General features: G+C 49.8%; 1 protein-coding gene across 4 annotated transcripts in view; it reads right to left on the reverse strand.

The window, feature by feature from the left end:
* Positions 1-5599, reverse strand: part of Lrrc8b (leucine rich repeat containing 8 VRAC subunit B) — a 62135-nt gene extending 56536 nt beyond the window's left edge. For 3 of the 4 annotated variants that reach the window (XM_057772104.1, XM_057772103.1, XM_057772101.1), the window contains exon 1: positions 5454-5583. The gene's annotated coding sequence lies outside the window, so the exon portion shown is untranslated. Of the gene's footprint in view, positions 1-5453 lie in introns of all 4 variants that reach the window. The other variant, XM_057772100.1, reaches the window with a different exon arrangement.
* Positions 5600-6000: the final 401 nt, after the last annotated feature.

Consider the following 6000-nt stretch of genomic DNA (forward strand, 5'->3'; position numbering starts at 1 on the left):
CCAGCTTCGTGAACACTGAGACCAGAGGGGGCTTTGCTTACCATTGCTTCCCCATGACCTGGCACAGGACCTGGAGTACAGCAGGTCATGAATGGTTACTTAAAAAGAGCATGAAACTCTATCAAGAGTGGAACTCACTGGCATGGGCCTGCCCCCACAGATGTCCCTGGCTTGGGCCTGGTGGAGGATGCTGGATGTACACACAGTGAGAGAGAAGCTGTACATACAGTGAGAGAGAGATGTACATACTCACTGAGCAAGAGGCTTTATACCCGGGGAGTGACAGATTCAGAATTCCTGCTGAGGCCCATTTGATTTCATGAGTCATTGTTTAATCTATGCTGTTTTTAATCTAAGAAATACATGCTGACATTGAGTAAATCATACATTGCTAAACCTGGCACAGTGGTGCACGCCTTTAATCCCAGCACTAAGAAGACAGAGGCAGGTGGAAATCCAAGGCTACACATAGAGACCCTGTCTCAACAAATAACAACCATTGCTTCTGCCACTCAAACACCTATCTCCGTCCCACGACAAGATATTATTCAACAATACGATAACCACCAACTGGGGCAAATGCTCAAACACTTAAAATAGGATTTGAAACCAATAGTGTGTCATCTTGGGATTAGTTCATAGAGAAGGAATATGCAGGGCTATAAAGACATTTATTGAAGACATGATGACACATACATACCATGTTAACATGTTTGGTTTGAGACTGTGTATCTATCCTGATGGCCCTGGAACACAGAGATCCGCATACTGTTGAGGGCTGGGATTAAGGCATGTGCCATCACATCCAACAGATCTTAAAAATTCTATATTTTTAAGATTGAAAGTATATATTAAACATGTTAGACCAGGTATAGTAGCACACGCCCTTTATCCCAGCACTTGGGAGGCAGAGGCAAGTCAATCTCTGTGAATTCAAGGTCAGCTTGGTCTGCACAGTAATTTCCAGACCAATCGGGGTTACACATATGATAATGTTAAACAAACAAACAAACAAACAAAAAAACCAACTAAGCAGGGCAGTGGTGGCACATGTCTTTAATCCCAGAACTCAGGAGGCAGAGGCAGGTAGATCTTTGTGAGTTTAAAGCCAGCCTGTTCTACAAGAGCTAGTTCCAGGACTAGAACTAGCTAGGACTGAGAAACCTGCCTCAAAAAGCCAAAACCAAACCAAACAAAAACAACAAAAAACTAAGATCCCTAAGGCACTCATATTTAAAAACAAGATGGGAAGTGTGACAGAGGTCAACAGCCTTTGCTGGTGACCTGAGCTAGATTCCTCCTGGACGCAGCCACCTGCCTGTGTTCCCCAGCCCAGCTATCCTAAACAACGGAAGACAAGAGTACCGACCTGCGCAGCAGTCAAAATAACAAGAGACTATCTCAAAAACAATAATGGAACAGGACAGGCTCCAAAGCCACAGAGAAACCCTGTCTCGAAAAAACCAAAAAAAAAAAAAAAAAACAATATGGAAGAAGAAAGCCTGGCCCTTGGAAGCTGTCATCTAGCCCTTACACACACCCCTCCCTCACACAAAGAAAAAGGGGAAAAATGAAAATTAAAGAAACAGTGTTTGGATACTTGCCATCCTGTCTTTCCTAAGAGTGTGAACCCCTGCACTCTGTGCCTGGGACTAACTATGGCCACAAGTGGCCATCGTGAGCACGGCCTTCTAGGCAATGAGATGTAGTATCTGGAAGCTCCCAACAAGTTTTCTCACAAGACTGCAAGCTGATGCCTTCCCCTCTCCTTCCAGGCCTTCTTTCTGCCAGGTGGAACTAGGCTGTGGTAACTAAAGCTTCCCCCTTGGACTCCAAGGGCCTTACAGTATGAATGGTAGAGCCAATAAATGGAAACGATCTTCCCAGAAGACAATAGAGCCATCATATACCTCTTGCTTATCCGTCCATAACTGTGTGTGCGTGCGTGTGTGTGTGTGTGTGTGTGAGCTTGTCTCATCCATGATCCTCCCCCATCCAATACACGACTAAATCAGAATTCACTTTGTAGCCCAGGCCGCCTTGGATTTGTGGTAATCCTCCTGTGTTACTGTCCCAAATATTAGGATTACAAGCTTATCACCTTGCCTAGTTGTCAATTAACTCTTTTACTAACTGAGAAAGGGAAGCAAACATCACTTTGTTTAGGTCATTGCTCTGTGATTGCTGACTGGGAGCTAATCTTAACTAAGCCAGCAACTCATCCAAAGTGATGGCAAAGGTCAGGTGCAAGTCCTCCGGCATGCTGGCTTTATGCTCTCAGGCAAAGTCTGAAGAATTCTGATTTGAAGTTTGCAGGAGATTTTGTGTGTGGTAAGGGAATGTTGCAAAAAGCTGAAAAAAGGTTTGAAGAGAGGTAATAAAAGAAGGTTAGGACGTGCTCTTATTCTGCACACTCAGGATTAAGGAAAATGACAAAATGACGTGTAACCATAAAGAACTGGGTCCACCAGAGAGGGGCAAAGCAAAGTCTCAGTCTTTTACCACAGCACTGAGGAGGCTGTGGAGCTGGAAGCAACAAAAACAACCGAGCACAAGCAGCTCCCGTGTTTGATGGGGGCACTACAGAGAGGCCCTGTGGGAAAGGTGGGTCAGACAGACAGACAGGCAGGAAAGAACTGCAAAGTGGTCTGAATTCAAAGAAGCAACAGATGTAGTTCAAATAGTCTGGAAAGGGACAAGGAGAGTCATGTGACCCACATCAAAGGCCGCCTGAAAGTCAGCAAGCCAAAGGAAAAGGTCAAGGTTGAAGCTGGGCGCCCCTTTCCATTCCCGAAGGAGCAAACTTAACTGTGTTGCAAGTGAGAGTAGAACTCTAAAGAAAGGGAAATCTCGGAGGAGAAAGTTCACTATCGCCTGATTTCTGAACGACTGCCGATGATCTGAGCATGGATGCCTTGGCGGAGTTCGTCCAATTGTATTTAACATCAATCTTAATGCTGCAGGAAAAATACTGGCTATCATGTCTGGTAAAAGAACTGTTTTGCAGAGAAAGGGAAATCAGTGGAGGTGTGAGGGGAGCTTAGACATGACAGCTGAGGGCCGGGGAGACAGCCCAGCAGACTAAGAGCTTCATAGCCACTGATGCCAGAGTTCAGTACCTGAGACTCACACGCAGGTAGAAGGGGCTTCACAGAGTTGTCCTCTGACCTCCACATGTGTGTTGTAGCATGCAAGAGCCGGCACACACGCTTCATACACATGTCACACATGTGGCACATGCATCACACACGCACAAGTCTATTTTTTTTTAAGAAAATGCAGTTGAAACGTGTAAATCGAAAGTAGCCAACAGCAATAAGTATGCAAAATAAACAGTCACTACATGGATCGGGAGAAAATCCACAACTGTTTTGGGAAATTCTAGATGACACTGGTATCTGTTAGGGGCCACAGAACCCCAGTCATTTGCTGGTACATCAGAACTCCGGGACTAGGCATCGCGGAGAGCATGGTCTATAACAAGTTGACCAACCACCCACCAGTGTCGAGAAACACAACAGAATCAGAACCCATTCGTTTCCAATAACATCCAAGAGCAACACAGGGATGCCGGGAGAGAGAAAAAGAAACTGGAAATTCAGCGAGAGATGCCAAACAAAAATCAGGTATTGGGTTTTGCATGAGCGGTTGAAATAAAAATGAACACAATATACTCCTATATATGACAATTTCAAGAAACATTTACAAGTTAAAAATTTCTGATGAATAAATAATAACTTTTAAAAAACTTTTCCCTTTCAAATTCAGAAAACAAATGGAAAAGAAGCGTCAGGTCACGGAGGGCAAACACCCACGTGGTCATCTAAAACACTTCAGGTCACCTGGTGTCCTTTGTGAATTTTATTGCTTAAAGCTATGTTTAATTCATGTTGATGTTTTCACCCCGAGGATTATGAAAATTAAAACAGTAGTGGGGAATTGTGATGGGGATAGCCAGCAGGCTAAAAACAAATCTCAACACGTCAAAGGCAATTGCTCATAGTGTGAACACGTGTATCTGAGGTTCATGTTGGAACAACCTTCTGATCAGAAAAAAACCCAGGAGTTTCAAAGAACACTCAGTCTAACTCTAACACAAAGATTACGTCCCCCACTTGGGAAACCAGGCATAAGAGAAGTGGTGTGACTCAAAGTGTCCTCATAGGCAACTCTGCTTCCCCACGCCCGACTTTTAGCTCCTAGCAGCCTCAGGCATGTTAAGGCTTAAGGTTTTAAATCGCACAGGCCCAGTTACCTGGGGGATTAACTGTCATTTCTTAAGCTCTTCAAGAGTGGACCTGCTCACTGGGAAAGCTCAGGGCAAAAGAAAATGACTTTGGCATCCAAGACTCAACATTTTAGGTTCTTAGGCGGCAGACTTTGCGCATGGGATGGTACTGGAACTGTTATAATGCCCTTTGCCATACATCTTCCAGACCTAGATTTAGGCTTAGGACATAGCTAGCTAGTAAAATCACACACTCTCAGTGTTACTGTGGGACACCGACGGGCCCAGCCTCGCGCCCTGTTAAGCCCGTGGAGCCACACTCCCAGTCTCTAACTTCTTTTTGGTCTACACTGAACAAATTACCTAAAACTGGCCTCACACTTTACAATTTTAAAAAGTTTTACTCATATCTTTATATAGCTGATCCCCCCCCATTCCCTCCCCCCGTTTCTGGTAAGGTAGAATGTACTCAAGAAAACCCACTCATTGGTATTGACTTTTAAGTTTAGGTTTGTTCTCTGGGATAGGGGGAGCAAGAGGTTCCCAGTGGTGTTTTTTCATGACCACACACTAAAGTCTCCCACAAACATCAGATGACTACAGGCAACCTATGGACTTTGGGAAGTCAGTCGAGGACATGGATTAAGGAGCCTCTTCCCTTCTGACCTGCCGGCACCTGCAGCCAGGAGGAACCTCCAAGAGTCTTCCAATGGAAATTAGTTGACCCCATCTAGCTCAGATACTAAAATCACAGTTGTAGGCCCGTAAATACCCAAGAGCATAAAATGTCTGTCTACAGGAGGCGCCAGGGCAGGGGGCAAACGTCGGCGACCCAATGTCGACCCCCTTGAGTGAGCCGTGCTCACCAGCGACGTGACCCCGGGTGGAGGAGGAGGGTCCCCTCCCCGCAGTTCCCAGGACACACACAGGTGCGCGCTCAGCCCTGGGAGCAGCAGAGGCACCGCCTGGGTGCGGTCGCCCCCTCCCCTCGCCCGGAATGACCCCCAGCATCCCGGAGAGGTGGCGCGTGGGGACCGCGCCCTCCCTCTCGCGGGGGCGTGGGAGCCGCGCGGCCGCTGCTCAGCTGGCGACTGTGCCACCTGCCCGCTGCGGGACTCCCAGGTGAGGCGTGGCCAGGTAACCGCACCTGCCCTGCGGCCCCCCCACCTGCTGCAGCCACCGCCGCGTCCCCTTCTTCCCCCTGGGCCCCGCGGTCCCCACCTACCTTGGCGCCAAGAGGCCCCCGGGGCCCGCGCTGCCCGGCCGGGGCGCGCCGAGCGGCCGGCGCTCGCACTCGGCCGGCAACTGCGGCTCAGCGGGAAGCCCCGGCGCTGCCCGGCTCGCCGCCCCGGAGCGGCTCCATTGTGACGCGGCGCGCGCAGCCGGCCAATGGGCAAGCGGCGGCGCGAACCGCTGACTAAGTTCCCGGGCGGAGGAGGAGCGGAGCGCGCGGCCGGCGGCGCGGGCGAGCGAGCGGGCGGGCGGGAGCCGGGGACGCGCAGCGCCGCCTCCGAGCCGCCCCTGTCCGGATTGCTCCGCTGCCGCCGCCGCCGCTGTCGGGCCCGAGTGTCCGCCCGGCCTTGGGACGGACCGCGGGTCCCGGTGACTCACCCTCCTGCTGCAGACAAAGCGCTGCTGCCATCTCCCCGAGCCAGCGCCATGCGGCCGCCCGCCCGGGTACTCTCGCCCAGCCTGGCATCCGCGGTGCATGGCAGGCACACGCGTTGCCGGGAGCTGGGGCTGCATTCCAGAAACCCAGGAACCGGGGTTTA

The sequence above is a fragment of the Chionomys nivalis genome, chromosome 6 (assembly GCF_950005125.1).
Source record: "Chionomys nivalis chromosome 6, mChiNiv1.1, whole genome shotgun sequence".
Classification (NCBI taxonomy): Eukaryota; Metazoa; Chordata; class Mammalia; order Rodentia; family Cricetidae; genus Chionomys; species Chionomys nivalis.